Source organism: Vulpes lagopus, chromosome 8, assembly GCF_018345385.1.
Source record: "Vulpes lagopus strain Blue_001 chromosome 8, ASM1834538v1, whole genome shotgun sequence".
Lineage (NCBI taxonomy): Eukaryota > Metazoa > Chordata > Mammalia > Carnivora > Canidae > Vulpes > Vulpes lagopus.
The window spans coordinates 51303845-51325957 of NC_054831.1; the positions used below are offsets into that span (position 1 = coordinate 51303845).

A 22113-nucleotide genomic window follows, 5' to 3' on the forward strand; every position below is an offset into this window, starting at 1 on the left:
GCTCGCGCCGGGGGCCGCCGCACCCAGCGAAGGGGCGGCGGCACCCATGGCGAAAAGGCCGCGCGACACAGCAAGAGACCAAGGAGACTCGCTCCGGGCCCTGGGCTCGGGCGCCGCGCACGCACACAGGCACACGGCCCGCGGCGGTTCGCTGAGTGGGCAGGAATGGGGCTAACGGCATCCCTGACACCGTGGCCTGCAGGGCCCGCGGCTGCCGGCCTCCTAAGGCAGCTCCAGGGCCGGCCCCCTCCGCGGGGTGGCTGCTCGCCCACAGTCCTTGTGGCCCAGCTCCGAGTGCCCGTGTCCCTCCGTCTGTGTGTGTGTGTGTGTGTGTGTGTCTGTCTGTCTGTCGTGGGCACCTGTGTCTGTGTCCCTGCCTGTCCGAGGATGGGGTCCGGCGGCGCGGGCGGCCCCGGCTTGGCTTTGAGCCAGGCCGGCTGAAGAACAGGAGAGGCCAGGGGTCGTCCGGAGCCGGCCGGCGCCGGCCCGCGGCACCCCCCCAGCCAGTGAGCGGTCCGATGTGGGGGCCGGCGTGCCATCCGGGGAGCCGAGCGGCGGCGACGCGCCCGCCAGGCCGGGGACGGGAGCGCGCCCCGGGCTCCGGCGACAGCCTCCGCTCCGGGGTGCGGGAGGCGTCTTGGCCCCCACCCCCCCCGCCCGGCCCGGGGCAGGCGCCCTCCGCCACCCCGGGCGCGGCGCGGGAGGCTGGGTCAGTCAATCAATCAGTCGGGCCGGCAGGCGAGCATGCAGGCGGGCAGGCGCGATCGGGCGGGAGGAGGGCTGAGGAGCGGCGGGCGCCTGGCCCGGAGAGGCGCAGAGCAGGCTCTTGGGGCGCCCAGCGGCAGCCGCGGACGTCTACGGCCATACCACCCTGAACGCGCCCGATCTCGTCTGATCTCGGAAGCTAAGCAGGGTCGGGCCTGGTTAGTACTTGGATGGGAGACCGCCTGGGAATACCGGGTGCTGTAGGCTTTTTTTCCTCGGCCTTTTGCCTGCCTTCCTGTCTGTCCCTTGGCCGCCAACGCCCCCCTCGACCAACGCGGCGGCGGCGGCGGCGGCGGCGGCGGCGGCGGCGGCGGCGGCGCCCCCCTCCGGGCGACCCGTGGCATGGCCCCCGCCCCGCCGGGAGCACCGCAGGGTGCCGCGGAGCACCGAGCGCGCCCGCTGCACCGGCAGGAGGCCACACACATGCACCACCTCCTCTTCCTCTCAAGCCCTTCCACCTCGCAGCCCTTCAAGCACGCCCACCCACGTCCTAGCGGGCCGCGCGTCCCAGGGGGCGGAGGGGGCCCGAAGGGGCCGACGGAGGGGACGGGGCGACAGCAGGAACCTCGGGGCCCGGGCGGGGAGGGGGCGGTCGCTGGGGGTAGCCGGGCGGGGGCCGGATCCCGTCTCCGCAGGCTTGCGAGCCCCTCAGGGGGGCCGGGGCGGGGCTTTGGGGGCCCAGGCCGGGGCCGGGGCCGGGGCCGGGGCCGGGCCTGCCTGCGGGCCCTCCTCGCCCGCCCCAATCCCCGCCCCCAGCCCGCCCAGCCCCTACAATCCCCGCCCCCAGGCCCGCCCCCAGCCCCTAGCAATTCCCTGGCACCGCCCCCAGCCACCAAGCCACCAGGCCACCCGCAACCCGCCCCCCACCTTCCGCCCGGGCCCGCCTGCACCTTCTCACCGAAGGACATGCCCTCCCTCCCCCGCGGACCACCGTCCCTTCGGCCCTCAGCCACGACGTCCACGCTCCGCGGGCCCAGGACACCAGATGGCCCGACCGCCCGGGGCCTCAGGCCCCGTTGGCACCGGGCTGCGCGCTCCGTGGCCCCGCAACAGCCAAGGCCACAGCGACGCGGGGGCGGCCGGCACCCATGCCGAAAAGGGCCGCGCGGAACACAGCAAGAGACACAAGAGAGACTCGCTCCGCGCCTGGGCGTGGGCGCCGCGCACGCACACAGGCACACGGCCCCGCGGCGGTTCGGCTGATGGGCAGGAATGGGGGCAGAACGGCATCCCTGACACCGTGGCTGCAGGGCCCGCGGCTGCCAGGGCTCCTAAGGCAGCTCCAGGGCCTGCGCCCCTCCGGCGGGGTGGCTGCCTCGCCCCCACAGGCCTTGTGGCCCAGCTCCGAGTGCCCGTGTCCCTCCGTCTGTGTGTGTGTGTGTGTGTGTCTGTCTGTCTGTCTGTCGTGGGCACCTGTGTCTGTGTCCCTGCCTGTCCGAGGATGGGGTCCGGCGGCGCGGGCGGCCCCGGCTTGGCTTTGAGCCAGGCCGGCTGAAGAACAGGAGAGGCCAGGGGTCGTCCGGAGCCGGCCGGCGCCGGCCCGCGGCACCCCCCCAGCCAGTGAGCGGTCCGATGTGGGGGGCGGCGTGCCATCCGGGGAGCCGAGCGGCGGCGACGCGCCCGCCAGGCCGGGGACGGGAGCGCGCCCGGGCTCCGGCGACAGCCTCCGCTCCGGGGTGCGGGAGGCGTCTTGGCCCCCACCCCCCCCGCCCGGCCCGGGGCAGGCGCCCTCCGCCACCCCGGGCGCGGCGCGGGAGGCTGGGTCAGTCAATCAATCAGTCGGGCCGGCAGGCGAGCATGCAGGCGGGCAGGCGCGATCGGGCGGGAGGAGGGCTGAGGAGCGGCGGGCGCCTGGCCCGGAGAGGCGCAGAGCAGGCTCTTGGGGCGCCCAGCGGCAGCCGCGGACGTCTACGGCCATACCACCCTGAACGCGCCCGATCTCGTCTGATCTCGGAAGCTAAGCAGGGTCGGGCCTGGTTAGTACTTGGATGGGAGACCGCCTGGGAATACCGGGTGCTGTAGGCTTTTTTTCCTCGGCCTTTTGCCTGCCTTCCTGTCTGTCCCTTGGCCGCCAACGCCCCCCTCGACCAACGCGGCGGCGGCGGCGGCGGCGGCGGCGGCGGCGGCGGCGCCCCCCTCCGGGCGACCCGTGGCATGGCCCCCGCCCCGCCGGGAGCACCGCAGGGTGCCGCGGAGCACCGAGCGCGCCCGCTGCACCGGCAGGAGGCCACACACATGCACCACCTCCTCTTCCTCTCAAGCCCTTCCACCTCGCAGCCCTTCAAGCACGCCCACCCACGTCCTAGCGGGCCGCGCGTCCCAGGGGGCGGAGGGGGCCCGAAGGGGGCCGACGGAGGGGACGGGGCGACAGCAGGAACCTCGGGGCCCGGGCGGGGAGGGGGCGGTCGCTGGGGGTAGCCGGGCGGGGGCCGGATCCCGTCTCCGCAGGCTTGCGAGCCCCTCAGGGGGGCCGGGGCGGGGCTTTGGGGGCCCAGGCCGGGGCCGGGGCCGGGGCCGGGGCCGGGCCTGCCTGCGGGCCCTCCTCGCCCCGCCCCAATCCCCGCCCCCAGGCCCGCCCCCAGCCCCTAGCAATTCCCTGGCACCGCCCCCAGCCACCAAGCCACCAGGCCACCCGCAACCCGCCCCCCACCTTCCGCCCGGGCCCGCCTGCACCTTCTCACCGAAGGACATGCCCTCCCTCCCCCGCGGACCACCGTCCCTTCGGCCCTCAGCCACGACGTCCACGCTCCGCGGGCCCAGGACACCAGATGGCCCGACCGCCCGGGGCCTCAGGCCCCGTTGGCACCGGGCTGCGCGCTCCGTGGCCCCGCAACAGCCAAGGCCACAGCGACGCGGGGGCGGCCGGCACCCATTGCGAAAAGGGCCGCGCGGAACACAGCAAGAGACACAAGAGAGACTCGCTCCGCGCCTGGGCGTGGGCGCCGCGCACGCACACAGGCACACGGCCCCGCGGCGGTTCGGCTGATGGGCAGGAATGGGGGCAGAACGGCATCCCTGACACCGTGGCTGCAGGGCCCGCGGCTGCCAGGGCTCCTAAGGCAGCTCCAGGGCCTGCGCCCCTCCGGCGGGGTGGCTGCCTCGCCCCCACAGGCCTTGTGGCCCAGCTCCGAGTGCCCGTGTCCCTCCGTCTGTGTGTGTGTGTGTGTGTGTGTCTGTCTGTCTGTCTGTCGTGGGCACCTGTGTCTGTGTCCCTGCCTGTCCGAGGATGGGGTCCGGCGGCGCGGGCGGCCCCGGCTTGGCTTTGAGCCAGGCCGGCTGAAGAACAGGAGAGGCCAGGGGTCGTCCGGAGCCGGCCGGCGCCGGCCCGCGGCACCCCCCCAGCCAGTGAGCGGTCCGATGTGGGGGGCGGCGTGCCATCCGGGGAGCCGAGCGGCGGCGACGCGCCCGCCAGGCCGGGGACGGGAGCGCGCCCGGGCTCCGGCGACAGCCTCCGCTCCGGGGTGCGGGAGGCGTCTTGGCCCCCACCCCCCCCGCCCGGCCCGGGGCAGGCGCCCTCCGCCACCCCGGGCGCGGCGCGGGAGGCTGGGTCAGTCAATCAATCAGTCGGGCCGGCAGGCGAGCATGCAGGCGGGCAGGCGCGATCGGGCGGGAGGAGGGCTGAGGAGCGGCGGGCGCCTGGCCCGGAGAGGCGCAGAGCAGGCTCTTGGGGCGCCCAGCGGCAGCCGCGGACGTCTACGGCCATACCACCCTGAACGCGCCCGATCTCGTCTGATCTCGGAAGCTAAGCAGGGTCGGGCCTGGTTAGTACTTGGATGGGAGACCGCCTGGGAATACCGGGTGCTGTAGGCTTTTTTTCCTCGGCCTTTTGCCTGCCTTCCTGTCTGTCCCTTGGCCGCCAACGCCCCCCTCGACCAACGCGGCGGCGGCGGCGGCGGCGGCGGCGGCGGCGCCCCCCTCCGGGCGACCCGTGGCATGGCCCCCGCCCCGCCGGGAGCACCGCAGGGTGCCGCGGAGCACCGAGCGCGCCCGCTGCACCGGCAGGAGGCCACACACATGCACCACCTCCTCTTCCTCTCAAGCCCTTCCACCTCGCAGCCCTTCAAGCACGCCCACCCACGTCCTAGCGGGCCGCGCGTCCCAGGGGGCGGAGGGGGCCCGAAGGGGGCCGACGGAGGGGACGGGGCGACAGCAGGAACCTCGGGGCCCGGGCGGGGAGGGGGCGGTCGCTGGGGGTAGCCGGGCGGGGGCCGGATCCCGTCTCCGCAGGCTTGCGAGCCCCTCAGGGGGGCCGGGGCGGGGCTTTGGGGGCCCAGGCCGGGGCCGGGGCCGGGGCCGGGGCCGGGCCTGCCTGCGGGCCCTCCTCGCCCCGCCCCAATCCCCGCCCCCAGGCCCGCCCCCAGCCCCTAGCAATTCCCTGGCACCGCCCCCAGCCACCAAGCCACCAGGCCACCCGCAACCCGCCCCCCACCTTCCGCCCGGGCCCGCCTGCACCTTCTCACCGAAGGACATGCCCTCCCTCCCCCGCGGACCACCGTCCCTTCGGCCCTCAGCCACGACGTCCACGCTCCGCGGGCCCAGGACACCAGATGGCCCGACCGCCCGGGGCCTCAGGCCCCGTTGGCACCGGGCTGCGCGCTCCGTGGCCCCGCAACAGCCAAGGCCACAGCGACGCGGGGGCGGCCGGCACCCATGCCGAAAAGGGCCGCGCGGAACACAGCAAGAGACACAAGAGAGACTCGCTCCGCGCCTGGGCGTGGGCGCCGCGCACGCACACAGGCACACGGCCCCGCGGCGGTTCGGCTGATGGGCAGGAATGGGGGCAGAACGGCATCCCTGACACCGTGGCTGCAGGGCCCGCGGCTGCCAGGGCTCCTAAGGCAGCTCCAGGGCCTGCGCCCCTCCGGCGGGGTGGCTGCCTCGCCCCCACAGGCCTTGTGGCCCAGCTCCGAGTGCCCGTGTCCCTCCGTCTGTGTGTGTGTGTGTGTGTGTGTCTGTCTGTCTGTCTGTCGTGGGCACCTGTGTCTGTGTCCCTGCCTGTCCGAGGATGGGGTCCGGCGGCGCGGGCGGCCCCGGCTTGGCTTTGAGCCAGGCCGGCTGAAGAACAGGAGAGGCCAGGGGTCGTCCGGAGCCGGCCGGCGCCGGCCCGCGGCACCCCCCCAGCCAGTGAGCGGTCCGATGTGGGGGGCGGCGTGCCATCCGGGGAGCCGAGCGGCGGCGACGCGCCCGCCAGGCCGGGGACGGGAGCGCGCCCGGGCTCCGGCGACAGCCTCCGCTCCGGGGTGCGGGAGGCGTCTTGGCCCCCACCCCCCCCGCCCGGCCCGGGGCAGGCGCCCTCCGCCACCCCGGGCGCGGCGCGGGAGGCTGGGTCAGTCAATCAATCAGTCGGGCCGGCAGGCGAGCATGCAGGCGGGCAGGCGCGATCGGGCGGGAGGAGGGCTGAGGAGCGGCGGGCGCCTGGCCCGGAGAGGCGCAGAGCAGGCTCTTGGGGCGCCCAGCGGCAGCCGCGGACGTCTACGGCCATACCACCCTGAACGCGCCCGATCTCGTCTGATCTCGGAAGCTAAGCAGGGTCGGGCCTGGTTAGTACTTGGATGGGAGACCGCCTGGGAATACCGGGTGCTGTAGGCTTTTTTTCCTCGGCCTTTTGCCTGCCTTCCTGTCTGTCCCTTGGCCGCCAACGCCCCCCTCGACCAACGCGGCGGCGGCGGCGGCGGCGGCGGCGGCGGCGGCGGCGCCCCCCTCCGGGCGACCCGTGGCATGGCCCCCGCCCCGCCGGGAGCACCGCAGGGTGCCGCGGAGCACCGAGCGCGCCCGCTGCACCGGCAGGAGGCCACACACATGCACCACCTCCTCTTCCTCTCAAGCCCTTCCACCTCGCAGCCCTTCAAGCACGCCCACCCACGTCCTAGCGGGCCGCGCGTCCCAGGGGGCGGAGGGGGCCCGAAGGGGGCCGACGGAGGGGACGGGGCGACAGCAGGAACCTCGGGGCCCGGGCGGGGAGGGGGCGGTCGCTGGGGGTAGCCGGGCGGGGGCCGGATCCCGTCTCCGCAGGCTTGCGAGCCCCTCAGGGGGGCCGGGGCGGGGCTTTGGGGGCCCAGGCCGGGGCCGGGGCCGGGGCCGGGGCCGGGCCTGCCTGCGGGCCCTCCTCGCCCCGCCCCAATCCCCGCCCCCAGGCCCGCCCCCAGCCCCTAGCAATTCCCTGGCACCGCCCCCAGCCACCAAGCCACCAGGCCACCCGCAACCCGCCCCCCACCTTCCGCCCGGGCCCGCCTGCACCTTCTCACCGAAGGACATGCCCTCCCTCCCCCGCGGACCACCGTCCCTTCGGCCCTCAGCCACGACGTCCACGCTCCGCGGGCCCAGGACACCAGATGGCCCGACCGCCCGGGGCCTCAGGCCCCGTTGGCACCGGGCTGCGCGCTCCGTGGCCCCGCAACAGCCAAGGCCACAGCGACGCGGGGGCGGCCGGCACCCATTGCGAAAAGGGCCGCGCGGAACACAGCAAGAGACACAAGAGAGACTCGCTCCGCGCCTGGGCGTGGGCGCCGCGCACGCACACAGGCACACGGCCCCGCGGCGGTTCGGCTGATGGGCAGGAATGGGGGCAGAACGGCATCCCTGACACCGTGGCTGCAGGGCCCGCGGCTGCCAGGGCTCCTAAGGCAGCTCCAGGGCCTGCGCCCCTCCGGCGGGGTGGCTGCCTCGCCCCCACAGGCCTTGTGGCCCAGCTCCGAGTGCCCGTGTCCCTCCGTCTGTGTGTGTGTGTGTGTGTGTGTCTGTCTGTCTGTCTGTCGTGGGCACCTGTGTCTGTGTCCCTGCCTGTCCGAGGATGGGGTCCGGCGGCGCGGGCGGCCCCGGCTTGGCTTTGAGCCAGGCCGGCTGAAGAACAGGAGAGGCCAGGGGTCGTCCGGAGCCGGCCGGCGCCGGCCCGCGGCACCCCCCCAGCCAGTGAGCGGTCCGATGTGGGGGGCGGCGTGCCATCCGGGGAGCCGAGCGGCGGCGACGCGCCCGCCAGGCCGGGGACGGGAGCGCGCCCGGGCTCCGGCGACAGCCTCCGCTCCGGGGTGCGGGAGGCGTCTTGGCCCCCACCCCCCCCGCCCGGCCCGGGGCAGGCGCCCTCCGCCACCCCGGGCGCGGCGCGGGAGGCTGGGTCAGTCAATCAATCAGTCGGGCCGGCAGGCGAGCATGCAGGCGGGCAGGCGCGATCGGGCGGGAGGAGGGCTGAGGAGCGGCGGGCGCCTGGCCCGGAGAGGCGCAGAGCAGGCTCTTGGGGCGCCCAGCGGCAGCCGCGGACGTCTACGGCCATACCACCCTGAACGCGCCCGATCTCGTCTGATCTCGGAAGCTAAGCAGGGTCGGGCCTGGTTAGTACTTGGATGGGAGACCGCCTGGGAATACCGGGTGCTGTAGGCTTTTTTTCCTCGGCCTTTTGCCTGCCTTCCTGTCTGTCCCTTGGCCGCCAACGCCCCCCTCGACCAACGCGGCGGCGGCGGCGGCGGCGGCGGCGGCGGCGGCGGCGCCCCCCTCCGGGCGACCCGTGGCATGGCCCCCGCCCCGCCGGGAGCACCGCAGGGTGCCGCGGAGCACCGAGCGCGCCCGCTGCACCGGCAGGAGGCCACACACATGCACCACCTCCTCTTCCTCTCAAGCCCTTCCACCTCGCAGCCCTTCAAGCACGCCCACCCACGTCCTAGCGGGCCGCGCGTCCCAGGGGGCGGAGGGGGCCCGAAGGGGGCCGACGGAGGGGACGGGGCGACAGCAGGAACCTCGGGGCCCGGGCGGGGAGGGGGCGGTCGCTGGGGGTAGCCGGGCGGGGGCCGGATCCCGTCTCCGCAGGCTTGCGAGCCCCTCAGGGGGGCCGGGGCGGGGCTTTGGGGGCCCAGGCCGGGGCCGGGGCCGGGGCCGGGGCCGGGCCTGCCTGCGGGCCCTCCTCGCCCCGCCCCAATCCCCGCCCCCAGGCCCGCCCCCAGCCCCTAGCAATTCCCTGGCACCGCCCCCAGCCACCAAGCCACCAGGCCACCCGCAACCCGCCCCCCACCTTCCGCCCGGGCCCGCCTGCACCTTCTCACCGAAGGACATGCCCTCCCTCCCCCGCGGACCACCGTCCCTTCGGCCCTCAGCCACGACGTCCACGCTCCGCGGGCCCAGGACACCAGATGGCCCGACCGCCCGGGGCCTCAGGCCCCGTTGGCACCGGGCTGCGCGCTCCGTGGCCCCGCAACAGCCAAGGCCACAGCGACGCGGGGGCGGCCGGCACCCATGCCGAAAAGGGCCGCGCGGAACACAGCAAGAGACACAAGAGAGACTCGCTCCGCGCCTGGGCGTGGGCGCCGCGCACGCACACAGGCACACGGCCCCGCGGCGGTTCGGCTGATGGGCAGGAATGGGGGCAGAACGGCATCCCTGACACCGTGGCTGCAGGGCCCGCGGCTGCCAGGGCTCCTAAGGCAGCTCCAGGGCCTGCGCCCCTCCGGCGGGGTGGCTGCCTCGCCCCCACAGGCCTTGTGGCCCAGCTCCGAGTGCCCGTGTCCCTCCGTCTGTGTGTGTGTGTGTGTGTGTCTGTCTGTCTGTCTGTCGTGGGCACCTGTGTCTGTGTCCCTGCCTGTCCGAGGATGGGGTCCGGCGGCGCGGGCGGCCCCGGCTTGGCTTTGAGCCAGGCCGGCTGAAGAACAGGAGAGGCCAGGGGTCGTCCGGAGCCGGCCGGCGCCGGCCCGCGGCACCCCCCCAGCCAGTGAGCGGTCCGATGTGGGGGGCGGCGTGCCATCCGGGGAGCCGAGCGGCGGCGACGCGCCCGCCAGGCCGGGGACGGGAGCGCGCCCGGGCTCCGGCGACAGCCTCCGCTCCGGGGTGCGGGAGGCGTCTTGGCCCCCACCCCCCCCGCCCGGCCCGGGGCAGGCGCCCTCCGCCACCCCGGGCGCGGCGCGGGAGGCTGGGTCAGTCAATCAATCAGTCGGGCCGGCAGGCGAGCATGCAGGCGGGCAGGCGCGATCGGGCGGGAGGAGGGCTGAGGAGCGGCGGGCGCCTGGCCCGGAGAGGCGCAGAGCAGGCTCTTGGGGCGCCCAGCGGCAGCCGCGGACGTCTACGGCCATACCACCCTGAACGCGCCCGATCTCGTCTGATCTCGGAAGCTAAGCAGGGTCGGGCCTGGTTAGTACTTGGATGGGAGACCGCCTGGGAATACCGGGTGCTGTAGGCTTTTTTTCCTCGGCCTTTTGCCTGCCTTCCTGTCTGTCCCTTGGCCGCCAACGCCCCCCTCGACCAACGCGGCGGCGGCGGCGGCGGCGGCGGCGGCGGCGGCGGCGGCGCCCCCCTCCGGGCGACCCGTGGCATGGCCCCCGCCCCGCCGGGAGCACCGCAGGGTGCCGCGGAGCACCGAGCGCGCCCGCTGCACCGGCAGGAGGCCACACACATGCACCACCTCCTCTTCCTCTCAAGCCCTTCCACCTCGCAGCCCTTCAAGCACGCCCACCCACGTCCTAGCGGGCCGCGCGTCCCAGGGGGCGGAGGGGGCCCGAAGGGGGCCGACGGAGGGGACGGGGCGACAGCAGGAACCTCGGGGCCCGGGCGGGGAGGGGGCGGTCGCTGGGGGTAGCCGGGCGGGGGCCGGATCCCGTCTCCGCAGGCTTGCGAGCCCCTCAGGGGGGCCGGGGCGGGGCTTTGGGGGCCCAGGCCGGGGCCGGGGCCGGGGCCGGGGCCGGGCCTGCCTGCGGGCCCTCCTCGCCCCGCCCCAATCCCCGCCCCCAGGCCCGCCCCCAGCCCCTAGCAATTCCCTGGCACCGCCCCCAGCCACCAAGCCACCAGGCCACCCGCAACCCGCCCCCCACCTTCCGCCCGGGCCCGCCTGCACCTTCTCACCGAAGGACATGCCCTCCCTCCCCCGCGGACCACCGTCCCTTCGGCCCTCAGCCACGACGTCCACGCTCCGCGGGCCCAGGACACCAGATGGCCCGACCGCCCGGGGCCTCAGGCCCCGTTGGCACCGGGCTGCGCGCTCCGTGGCCCCGCAACAGCCAAGGCCACAGCGACGCGGGGGCGGCCGGCACCCATTGCCGAAAAGGGCCGCGCGGAACACAGCAAGAGACACAAGAGAGACTCGCTCCGCGCCTGGGCGTGGGCGCCGCGCACGCACACAGGCACACGGCCCCGCGGCGGTTCGGCTGATGGGCAGGAATGGGGGCAGAACGGCATCCCTGACACCGTGGCTGCAGGGCCCGCGGCTGCCAGGGCTCCTAAGGCAGCTCCAGGGCCTGCGCCCCTCCGGCGGGGTGGCTGCCTCGCCCCCACAGGCCTTGTGGCCCAGCTCCGAGTGCCCGTGTCCCTCCGTCTGTGTGTGTGTGTGTGTGTGTCTGTCTGTCTGTCTGTCGTGGGCACCTGTGTCTGTGTCCCTGCCTGTCCGAGGATGGGGTCCGGCGGCGCGGGCGGCCCCGGCTTGGCTTTGAGCCAGGCCGGCTGAAGAACAGGAGAGGCCAGGGGTCGTCCGGAGCCGGCCGGCGCCGGCCCGCGGCACCCCCCCAGCCAGTGAGCGGTCCGATGTGGGGGGCGGCGTGCCATCCGGGGAGCCGAGCGGCGGCGACGCGCCCGCCAGGCCGGGGACGGGAGCGCGCCCGGGCTCCGGCGACAGCCTCCGCTCCGGGGTGCGGGAGGCGTCTTGGCCCCCACCCCCCCCGCCCGGCCCGGGGCAGGCGCCCTCCGCCACCCCGGGCGCGGCGCGGGAGGCTGGGTCAGTCAATCAATCAGTCGGGCCGGCAGGCGAGCATGCAGGCGGGCAGGCGCGATCGGGCGGGAGGAGGGCTGAGGAGCGGCGGGCGCCTGGCCCGGAGAGGCGCAGAGCAGGCTCTTGGGGCGCCCAGCGGCAGCCGCGGACGTCTACGGCCATACCACCCTGAACGCGCCCGATCTCGTCTGATCTCGGAAGCTAAGCAGGGTCGGGCCTGGTTAGTACTTGGATGGGAGACCGCCTGGGAATACCGGGTGCTGTAGGCTTTTTTTCCTCGGCCTTTTGCCTGCCTTCCTGTCTGTCCCTTGGCCGCCAACGCCCCCCTCGACCAACGCGGCGGCGGCGGCGGCGGCGGCGGCGGCGGCGGCGGCGCCCCCCTCCGGGCGACCCGTGGCATGGCCCCCGCCCCGCCGGGAGCACCGCAGGGTGCCGCGGAGCACCGAGCGCGCCCGCTGCACCGGCAGGAGGCCACACACATGCACCACCTCCTCTTCCTCTCAAGCCCTTCCACCTCGCAGCCCTTCAAGCACGCCCACCCACGTCCTAGCGGGCCGCGCGTCCCAGGGGGCGGAGGGGGCCCGAAGGGGGCCGACGGAGGGGACGGGGCGACAGCAGGAACCTCGGGGCCCGGGCGGGGAGGGGGCGGTCGCTGGGGGTAGCCGGGCGGGGGCCGGATCCCGTCTCCGCAGGCTTGCGAGCCCCTCAGGGGGGCCGGGGCGGGGCTTTGGGGGCCCAGGCCGGGGCCGGGGCCGGGGCCGGGGCCGGGCCTGCCTGCGGGCCCTCCTCGCCCCGCCCCAATCCCCGCCCCCAGGCCCGCCCCCAGCCCCTAGCAATTCCCTGGCACCGCCCCCAGCCACCAAGCCACCAGGCCACCCGCAACCCGCCCCCCACCTTCCGCCCGGGCCCGCCTGCACCTTCTCACCGAAGGACATGCCCTCCCTCCCCCGCGGACCACCGTCCCTTCGGCCCTCAGCCACGACGTCCACGCTCCGCGGGCCCAGGACACCAGATGGCCCGACCGCCCGGGGCCTCAGGCCCCGTTGGCACCGGGCTGCGCGCTCCGTGGCCCCGCAACAGCCAAGGCCACAGCGACGCGGGGGCGGCCGGCACCCATTGCGAAAAGGGCCGCGCGGAACACAGCAAGAGACACAAGAGAGACTCGCTCCGCGCCTGGGCGTGGGCGCCGCGCACGCACACAGGCACACGGCCCCGCGGCGGTTCGGCTGATGGGCAGGAATGGGGGCAGAACGGCATCCCTGACACCGTGGCTGCAGGGCCCGCGGCTGCCAGGGCTCCTAAGGCAGCTCCAGGGCCTGCGCCCCTCCGGCGGGGTGGCTGCCTCGCCCCCACAGGCCTTGTGGCCCAGCTCCGAGTGCCCGTGTCCCTCCGTCTGTGTGTGTGTGTGTGTGTGTGTCTGTCTGTCTGTCTGTCGTGGGCACCTGTGTCTGTGTCCCTGCCTGTCCGAGGATGGGGTCCGGCGGCGCGGGCGGCCCCGGCTTGGCTTTGAGCCAGGCCGGCTGAAGAACAGGAGAGGCCAGGGGTCGTCCGGAGCCGGCCGGCGCCGGCCCGCGGCACCCCCCCAGCCAGTGAGCGGTCCGATGTGGGGGGCGGCGTGCCATCCGGGGAGCCGAGCGGCGGCGACGCGCCCGCCAGGCCGGGGACGGGAGCGCGCCCGGGCTCCGGCGACAGCCTCCGCTCCGGGGTGCGGGAGGCGTCTTGGCCCCCACCCCCCCCGCCCGGCCCGGGGCAGGCGCCCTCCGCCACCCCGGGCGCGGCGCGGGAGGCTGGGTCAGTCAATCAATCAGTCGGGCCGGCAGGCGAGCATGCAGGCGGGCAGGCGCGATCGGGCGGGAGGAGGGCTGAGGAGCGGCGGGCGCCTGGCCCGGAGAGGCGCAGAGCAGGCTCTTGGGGCGCCCAGCGGCAGCCGCGGACGTCTACGGCCATACCACCCTGAACGCGCCCGATCTCGTCTGATCTCGGAAGCTAAGCAGGGTCGGGCCTGGTTAGTACTTGGATGGGAGACCGCCTGGGAATACCGGGTGCTGTAGGCTTTTTTTCCTCGGCCTTTTGCCTGCCTTCCTGTCTGTCCCTTGGCCGCCAACGCCCCCCTCGACCAACGCGGCGGCGGCGGCGGCGGCGGCGGCGGCGGCGGCGGCGCCCCCCTCCGGGCGACCCGTGGCATGGCCCCCGCCCCGCCGGGAGCACCGCAGGGTGCCGCGGAGCACCGAGCGCGCCCGCTGCACCGGCAGGAGGCCACACACATGCACCACCTCCTCTTCCTCTCAAGCCCTTCCACCTCGCAGCCCTTCAAGCACGCCCACCCACGTCCTAGCGGGCCGCGCGTCCCAGGGGGCGGAGGGGGCCCGAAGGGGGCCGACGGAGGGGACGGGGCGACAGCAGGAACCTCGGGGCCCGGGCGGGGAGGGGGCGGTCGCTGGGGGTAGCCGGGCGGGGGCCGGATCCCGTCTCCGCAGGCTTGCGAGCCCCTCAGGGGGGCCGGGGCGGGGCTTTGGGGGCCCAGGCCGGGGCCGGGGCCGGGGCCGGGGCCGGGCCTGCCTGCGGGCCCTCCTCGCCCCGCCCCAATCCCCGCCCCCAGGCCCGCCCCCAGCCCCTAGCAATTCCCTGGCACCGCCCCCAGCCACCAAGCCACCAGGCCACCCGCAACCCGCCCCCCACCTTCCGCCCGGGCCCGCCTGCACCTTCTCACCGAAGGACATGCCCTCCCTCCCCCGCGGACCACCGTCCCTTCGGCCCTCAGCCACGACGTCCACGCTCCGCGGGCCCAGGACACCAGATGGCCCGACCGCCCGGGGCCTCAGGCCCCGTTGGCACCGGGCTGCGCGCTCCGTGGCCCCGCAACAGCCAAGGCCACAGCGACGCGGGGGCGGCCGGCACCCATTGCCGAAAAGGGCCGCGCGGAACACAGCAAGAGACACAAGAGAGACTCGCTCCGCGCCTGGGCGTGGGCGCCGCGCACGCACACAGGCACACGGCCCCGCGGCGGTTCGGCTGATGGGCAGGAATGGGGGCAGAACGGCATCCCTGACACCGTGGCTGCAGGGCCCGCGGCTGCCAGGGCTCCTAAGGCAGCTCCAGGGCCTGCGCCCCTCCGGCGGGGTGGCTGCCTCGCCCCCACAGGCCTTGTGGCCCAGCTCCGAGTGCCCGTGTCCCTCCGTCTGTGTGTGTGTGTGTGTGTGTGTCTGTCTGTCTGTCTGTCGTGGGCACCTGTGTCTGTGTCCCTGCCTGTCCGAGGATGGGGTCCGGCGGCGCGGGCGGCCCCGGCTTGGCTTTGAGCCAGGCCGGCTGAAGAACAGGAGAGGCCAGGGGTCGTCCGGAGCCGGCCGGCGCCGGCCCGCGGCACCCCCCCAGCCAGTGAGCGGTCCGATGTGGGGGGCGGCGTGCCATCCGGGGAGCCGAGCGGCGGCGACGCGCCCGCCAGGCCGGGGACGGGAGCGCGCCCGGGCTCCGGCGACAGCCTCCGCTCCGGGGTGCGGGAGGCGTCTTGGCCCCCACCCCCCCCGCCCGGCCCGGGGCAGGCGCCCTCCGCCACCCCGGGCGCGGCGCGGGAGGCTGGGTCAGTCAATCAATCAGTCGGGCCGGCAGGCGAGCATGCAGGCGGGCAGGCGCGATCGGGCGGGAGGAGGGCTGAGGAGCGGCGGGCGCCTGGCCCGGAGAGGCGCAGAGCAGGCTCTTGGGGCGCCCAGCGGCAGCCGCGGACGTCTACGGCCATACCACCCTGAACGCGCCCGATCTCGTCTGATCTCGGAAGCTAAGCAGGGTCGGGCCTGGTTAGTACTTGGATGGGAGACCGCCTGGGAATACCGGGTGCTGTAGGCTTTTTTTCCTCGGCCTTTTGCCTGCCTTCCTGTCTGTCCCTTGGCCGCCAACGCCCCCCTCGACCAACGCGGCGGCGGCGGCGGCGGCGGCGGCGGCGGCGGCGGCGGCGCCCCCCTCCGGGCGACCCGTGGCATGGCCCCCGCCCCGCCGGGAGCACCGCAGGGTGCCGCGGAGCACCGAGCGCGCCCGCTGCACCGGCAGGAGGCCACACACATGCACCACCTCCTCTTCCTCTCAAGCCCTTCCACCTCGCAGCCCTTCAAGCACGCCCACCCACGTCCTAGCGGGCCGCGCGTCCCAGGGGGCGGAGGGGGCCCGAAGGGGGCCGACGGAGGGGACGGGGCGACAGCAGGAACCTCGGGGCCCGGGCGGGGAGGGGGCGGTCGCTGGGGGTAGCCGGGCGGGGGCCGGATCCCGTCTCCGCAGGCTTGCGAGCCCCTCAGGGGGGCCGGGGCGGGGCTTTGGGGGCCCAGGCCGGGGCCGGGGCCGGGGCCGGGGCCGGGCCTGCCTGCGGGCCCTCCTCGCCCCGCCCCAATCCCCGCCCCCAGGCCCGCCCCCAGCCCCTAGCAATTCCCTGGCACCGCCCCCAGCCACCAAGCCACCAGGCCACCCGCAACCCGCCCCCCACCTTCCGCCCGGGCCCGCCTGCACCTTCTCACCGAAGGACATGCCCTCCCTCCCCCGCGGACCACCGTCCCTTCGGCCCTCAGCCACGACGTCCACGCTCCGCGGGCCCAGGACACCAGATGGCCCGACCGCCCGGGGCCTCAGGCCCCGTTGGCACCGGGCTGCGCGCTCCGTGGCCCCGCAACAGCCAAGGCCACAGCGACGCGGGGGCGGCCGGCACCCATTGCGAAAAGGGCCGCGCGGAACACAGCAAGAGACACAAGAGAGACTCGCTCCGCGCCTGGGCGTGGGCGCCGCGCACGCACACAGGCACACGGCCCCGCGGCGGTTCGGCTGATGGGCAGGAATGGGGGCAGAACGGCATCCCTGACACCGTGGCTGCAGGGCCCGCGGCTGCCAGGGCTCCTAAGGCAGCTCCAGGGCCTGCGCCCCTCCGGCGGGGTGGCTGCCTCGCCCCCACAGGCCTTGTGGCCCAGCTCCGAGTGCCCGTGTCCCTCCGTCTGTGTGTGTGTGTGTGTGTGTGTCTGTCTGTCTGTCTGTCGTGGGCACCTGTGTCTGTGTCCCTGCCTGTCCGAGGATGGGGTCCGGCGGCGCGGGCGGCCCCGGCTTGGCTTTGAGCCAGGCCGGCTGAAGAACAGGAGAGGCCAGGGGTCGTCCGGAGCCGGCCGGCGCCGGCCCGCGGCACCCCCCCAGCCAGTGAGCGGTCCGATGTGGGGGGCGGCGTGCCATCCGGGGAGCCGAGCGGCGGCGACGCGCCCGCCAGGCCGGGGACGGGAGCGCGCCCGGGCTCCGGCGACAGCCTCCGCTCCGGGGTGCGGGAGGCGTCTTGGCCCCCACCCCCCCCGCCCGGCCCGGGGCAGGCGCCCTCCGCCACCCCGGGCGCGGCGCGGGAGGCTGGGTCAGTCAATCAATCAGTCGGGCCGGCAGGCGAGCATGCAGGCGGGCAGGCGCGATCGGGCGGGAGGAGGGCTGAGGAGCGGCGGGCGCCTGGCCCGGAGAGGCGCAGAGCAGGCTCTTGGGGCGCCCAGCGGCAGCCGCGGACGTCTACGGCCATACCACCCTGAACGCGCCCGATCTCGTCTGATCTCGGAAGCTAAGCAGGGTCGGGCCTGGTTAGTACTTGGATGGGAGACCGCCTGGGAATACCGGGTGCTGTAGGCTTTTTTTCCTCGGCCTTTTGCCTGCCTTCCTGTCTGTCCCTTGGCCGCCAACGCCCCCCTCGACCAACGCGGCGGCGGCGGCGGCGGCGGCGGCGGCGGCGGCGGCGGCGCCCCCCTCCGGGCGACCCGTGGCATGGCCCCCGCCCCGCCGGGAGCACCGCAGGGTGCCGCGGAGCACCGAGCGCGCCCGCTGCACCGGCAGGAGGCCACACACATGCACCACCTCCTCTTCCTCTCAAGCCCTTCCACCTCGCAGCCCTTCAAGCACGCCCACCCACGTCCTAGCGGGCCGCGCGTCCCAGGGGGCGGAGGGGGCCCGAAGGGGGCCGACGGAGGGGACGGGGCGACAGCAGGAACCTCGGGGCCCGGGCGGGGAGGGGGCGGTCGCTGGGGGTAGCCGGGCGGGGGCCGGATCCCGTCTCCGCAGGCTTGCGAGCCCCTCAGGGGGGCCGGGGCGGGGCTTTGGGGGCCCAGGCCGGGGCCGGGGCCGGGGCCGGGGCCGGGCCTGCCTGCGGGCCCTCCTCGCCCCGCCCCAATCCCCGCCCCCAGGCCCGCCCCCAGCCCCTAGCAATTCCCTGGCACCGCCCCCAGCCACCAAGCCACCAGGCCACCCGCAACCCGCCCCCCACCTTCCGCCCGGGCCCGCCTGCACCTTCTCACCGAAGGACATGCCCTCCCTCCCCCGCGGACCACCGTCCCTTCGGCCCTCAGCCACGACGTCCACGCTCCGCGGGCCCAGGACACCAGATGGCCCGACCGCCCGGGGCCTCAGGCCCCGTTGGCACCGGGCTGCGCGCTCCGTGGCCCCGCAACAGCCAAGGCCACAGCGACGCGGGGGCGGCCGGCACCCATTGCGAAAAGGGCCGCGCGGAACACAGCAAGAGACACAAGAGAGACTCGCTCCGCGCCTGGGCGTGGGCGCCGCGCACGCACACAGGCACACGGCCCCGCGGCGGTTCGGCTGATGGGCAGGAATGGGGGCAGAACGGCATCCCTGACACCGTGGCTGCAGGGCCCGCGGCTGCCAGGGCTCCTAAGGCAGCTCCAGGGCCTGCGCCCCTCCGGCGGGGTGGCTGCCTCGCCCCCACAGGCCTTGTGGCCCAGCTCCGAGTGCCCGTGTCCCTCCGTCTGTGTGTGTGTGTGTGTGTGTCTGTCTGTCTGTCTGTCGTGGGCACCTGTGTCTGTGTCCCTGCCTGTCCGAGGATGGGGTCCGGCGGCGCGGGCGGCCCCGGCTTGGCTTTGAGCCAGGCCGGCTGAAGAACAGGAGAGGCCAGGGGTCGTCCGGAGCCGGCCGGCGCCGGCCCGCGGCACCCCCCCAGCCAGTGAGCGGTCCGATGTGGGGGGCGGCGTGCCATCCGGGGAGCCGAGCGGCGGCGACGCGCCCGCCAGGCCGGGGACGGGAGCGCGCCCGGGCTCCGGCGACAGCCTCCGCTCCGGGGTGCGGGAGGCGTCTTGGCCCCCACCCCCCCCGCCCGGCCCGGGGCAGGCGCCCTCCGCCACCCCGGGCGCGGCGCGGGAGGCTGGGTCAGTCAATCAATCAGTCGGGCCGGCAGGCGAGCATGCAGGCGGGCAGGCGCGATCGGGCGGGAGGAGGGCTGAGGAGCGGCGGGCGCCTGGCCCGGAGAGGCGCAGAGCAGGCTCTTGGGGCGCCCAGCGGCAGCCGCGGACGTCTACGGCCATACCACCCTGAACGCGCCCGATCTCGTCTGATCTCGGAAGCTAAGCAGGGTCGGGCCTGGTTAGTACTTGGATGGGAGACCGCCTGGGAATACCGGGTGCTGTAGGCTTTTTTTCCTCGGCCTTTTGCCTGCCTTCCTGTCTGTCCCTTGGCCGCCAACGCCCCCCTCGACCAACGCGGCGGCGGCGGCGGCGGCGGCGGCGGCGGCGGCGGCGCCCCCCTCCGGGCGACCCGTGGCATGGCCCCCGCCCCGCCGGGAGCACCGCAGGGTGCCGCGGAGCACCGAGCGCGCCCGCTGCACCGGCAGGAGGCCACACACATGCACCACCTCCTCTTCCTCTCAAGCCCTTCCACCTCGCAGCCCTTCAAGCACGCCCACCCACGTCCTAGCGGGCCGCGCGTCCCAGGGGGCGGAGGGGGCCCGAAGGGGGCCGACGGAGGGGACGGGGCGACAGCAGGAACCTCGGGGCCCGGGCGGGGAGGGGGCGGTCGCTGGGGGTAGCCGGGCGGGGGCCGGATCCCGTCTCCGCAGGCTTGCGAGCCCCTCAGGGGGGCCGGGGCGGGGCTTTGGGGGCCCAGGCCGGGGCCGGGGCCGGGGCCGGGGCCGGGCCTGCCTGCGGGCCCTCCTCGCCCCGCCCCAATCCCCGCCCCCAGGCCCGCCCCCAGCCCCTAGCAATTCCCTGGCACCGCCCCCAGCCACCAAGCCACCAGGCCACCCGCAACCCGCCCCCCACCTTCCGCCCGGGCCCGCCTGCACCTTCTCACCGAAGGACATGCCCTCCCTCCCCCGCGGACCACCGTCCCTTCGGCCCTCAGCCACGACGTCCACGCTCCGCGGGCCCAGGACACCAGATGGCCCGACCGCCCGGGGCCTCAGGCCCCGTTGGCACCGGGCTGCGCGCTCCGTGGCCCCGCAACAGCCAAGGCCACAGCGACGCGGGGGCGGCCGGCACCCATGCCGAAAAGGGCCGCGCGGAACACAGCAAGAGACACAAGAGAGACTCGCTCCGCGCCTGGGCGTGGGCGCCGCGCACGCACACAGGCACACGGCCCCGCGGCGGTTCGGCTGATGGGCAGGAATGGGGGCAGAACGGCATCCCTGACACCGTGGCTGCAGGGCCCGCGGCTGCCAGGGCTCCTAAGGCAGCTCCAGGGCCTGCGCCCCTCCGGCGGGGTGGCTGCCTCGCCCCCACAGGCCTTGTGGCCCAGCTCCGAGTGCCCGTGTCCCTCCGTCTGTGTGTGTGTGTGTGTGTGTGTCTGTCTGTCTGTCTGTCGTGGGCACCTGTGTCTGTGTCCCTGCCTGTCCGAGGATGGGGTCCGGCGGCGCGGGCGGCCCCGGCTTGGCTTTGAGCCAGGCCGGCTGAAGAACAGGAGAGGCCAGGGGTCGTCCGGAGCCGGCCGGCGCCGGCCCGCGGCACCCCCCCAGCCAGTGAGCGGTCCGATGTGGGGGGCGGCGTGCCATCCGGGGAGCCGAGCGGCGGCGACGCGCCCGCCAGGCCGGGGACGGGAGCGCGCCCGGGCTCCGGCGACAGCCTCCGCTCCGGGGTGCGGGAGGCGTCTTGGCCCCCACCCCCCCCGCCCGGCCCGGGGCAGGCGCCCTCCGCCACCCCGGGCGCGGCGCGGGAGGCTGGGTCAGTCAATCAATCAGTCGGGCCGGCAGGCGAGCATGCAGGCGGGCAGGCGCGATCGGGCGGGAGGAGGGCTGAGGAGCGGCGGGCGCCTGGCCCGGAGAGGCGCAGAGCAGGCTCTTGGGGCGCCCAGCGGCAGCCGCGGACGTCTACGGCCATACCACCCTGAACGCGCCCGATCTCGTCTGATCTCGGAAGCTAAGCAGGGTCGGGCCTGGTTAGTACTTGGATGGGAGACCGCCTGGGAATACCGGGTGCTGTAGGCTTTTTTTCCTCGGCCTTTTGCCTGCCTTCCTGTCTGTCCCTTGGCCGCCAACGCCCCCCTCGACCAACGCGGCGGCGGCGGCGGCGGCGGCGGCGGCGGCGGCGGCGGCGCCCCCCTCCGGGCGACCCGTGGCATGGCCCCCGCCCCGCCGGGAGCACCGCAGGGTGCCGCGGAGCACCGAGCGCGCCCGCTGCACCGGCAGGAGGCCACACACATGCACCACCTCCTCTTCCTCTCAAGCCCTTCCACCTCGCAGCCCTTCAAGCACGCCCACCCACGTCCTAGCGGGCCGCGCGTCCCAGGGGGCGGAGGGGGCCCGAAGGGGGCCGACGGAGGGGACGGGGCGACAGCAGGAACCTCGGGGCCCGGGCGGGGAGGGGGCGGTCGCTGGGGGTAGCCGGGCGGGGGCCGGATCCCGTCTCCGCAGGCTTGCGAGCCCCTCAGGGGGGCCGGGGCGGGGCTTTGGGGGCCCAGGCCGGGGCCGGGGCCGGGGCCGGGGCCGGGCCTGCCTGCGGGCCCTCCTCGCCCCGCCCCAATCCCCGCCCCCAGGCCCGCCCCCAGCCCCTAGCAATTCCCTGGCACCGCCCCCAGCCACCAAGCCACCAGGCCACCCGCAACCCGCCCCCCACCTTCCGCCCGGGCCCGCCTGCACCTTCTCACCGAAGGACATGCCCTCCCTCCCCCGCGGACCACCGTCCCTTCGGCCCTCAGCCACGACGTCCACGCTCCGCGGGCCCAGGACACCAGATGGCCCGACCGCCCGGGGCCTCAGGCCCCGTTGGCACCGGGCTGCGCGCTCCGTGGCCCCGCAACAGCCAAGGCCACAGCGACGCGGGGGCGGCCGGCACCCATGCCGAAAAGGGCCGCGCGGAACACAGCAAGAGACACAAGAGAGACTCGCTCCGCGCCTGGGCGTGGGCGCCGCGCACGCACACAGGCACACGGCCCCGCGGCGGTTCGGCTGATGGGCAGGAATGGGGGCAGAACGGCATCCCTGACACCGTGGCTGCAGGGCCCGCGGCTGCCAGGGCTCCTAAGGCAGCTCCAGGGCCTGCGCCCCTCCGGCGGGGTGGCTGCCTCGCCCCCACAGGCCTTGTGGCCCAGCTCCGAGTGCCCGTGTCCCTCCGTCTGTGTGTGTGTGTGTGTGTGTGTGTCTGTCTGTCTGTCGTGGGCACCTGTGTCTGTGTCCCTGCCTGTCCGAGGATGGGGTCCGGCGGCGCGGGCGGCCCCGGCTTGGCTTTGAGCCAGGCCGGCTGAAGAACAGGAGAGGCCAGGGGTCGTCCGGAGCCGGCCGGCGCCGGCCCGCGGCACCCCCCCAGCCAGTGAGCGGTCCGATGTGGGGGGCGGCGTGCCATCCGGGGAGCCGAGCGGCGGCGACGCGCCCGCCAGGCCGGGGACGGGAGCGCGCCCGGGCTCCGGCGACAGCCTCCGCTCCGGGGTGCGGGAGGCGTCTTGGCCCCCACCCCCCCCGCCCG

At 75.8% G+C, this 22113-nt stretch overlaps 12 non-coding genes across 12 annotated transcripts; all 12 read left to right on the top strand.

Annotated features, from left to right (window-relative positions):
* Nucleotides 1-853: 853 nt before the first annotated feature.
* Nucleotides 854-972, top strand: LOC121498250. Its single transcript, XR_005989657.1, has one exon. It is a non-coding gene; the product is annotated as a 5S ribosomal RNA (ribosomal RNA).
* Nucleotides 973-2671: 1699 nt separating this feature from the next.
* On the top strand, nt 2672-2790 carry LOC121498367. Its single transcript, XR_005989746.1, has one exon. It is a non-coding gene; the product is annotated as a 5S ribosomal RNA (ribosomal RNA).
* Nucleotides 2791-4456: 1666 nt separating this feature from the next.
* On the top strand, nt 4457-4575 carry LOC121498398. Its single transcript, XR_005989775.1, has one exon. It is a non-coding gene; the product is annotated as a 5S ribosomal RNA (ribosomal RNA).
* Nucleotides 4576-6235: 1660 nt separating this feature from the next.
* LOC121498404 lies at nt 6236-6354 on the top strand. Its single transcript, XR_005989777.1, has one exon. It is a non-coding gene; the product is annotated as a 5S ribosomal RNA (ribosomal RNA).
* A 1666-nt stretch (nt 6355-8020) lies between these two features.
* LOC121498416 lies at nt 8021-8139 on the top strand. Its single transcript, XR_005989781.1, has one exon. It is a non-coding gene; the product is annotated as a 5S ribosomal RNA (ribosomal RNA).
* A 1664-nt stretch (nt 8140-9803) lies between these two features.
* LOC121498256 lies at nt 9804-9922 on the top strand. The gene has a single exon (XR_005989658.1). It is a non-coding gene; the product is annotated as a 5S ribosomal RNA (ribosomal RNA).
* Nucleotides 9923-11590: 1668 nt separating this feature from the next.
* LOC121498268 lies at nt 11591-11709 on the top strand. The gene has a single exon (XR_005989665.1). It is a non-coding gene; the product is annotated as a 5S ribosomal RNA (ribosomal RNA).
* Nucleotides 11710-13375: 1666 nt separating this feature from the next.
* LOC121498279 lies at nt 13376-13494 on the top strand. The gene has a single exon (XR_005989676.1). It is a non-coding gene; the product is annotated as a 5S ribosomal RNA (ribosomal RNA).
* Nucleotides 13495-15161: 1667 nt separating this feature from the next.
* Nucleotides 15162-15280, top strand: LOC121498290. The gene has a single exon (XR_005989687.1). It is a non-coding gene; the product is annotated as a 5S ribosomal RNA (ribosomal RNA).
* A 1669-nt stretch (nt 15281-16949) lies between these two features.
* On the top strand, nt 16950-17068 carry LOC121498302. Its single transcript, XR_005989698.1, has one exon. It is a non-coding gene; the product is annotated as a 5S ribosomal RNA (ribosomal RNA).
* A 1667-nt stretch (nt 17069-18735) lies between these two features.
* On the top strand, nt 18736-18854 carry LOC121498313. The gene has a single exon (XR_005989707.1). It is a non-coding gene; the product is annotated as a 5S ribosomal RNA (ribosomal RNA).
* A 1666-nt stretch (nt 18855-20520) lies between these two features.
* On the top strand, nt 20521-20639 carry LOC121498326. The gene has a single exon (XR_005989714.1). It is a non-coding gene; the product is annotated as a 5S ribosomal RNA (ribosomal RNA).
* Nucleotides 20640-22113: the final 1474 nt, after the last annotated feature.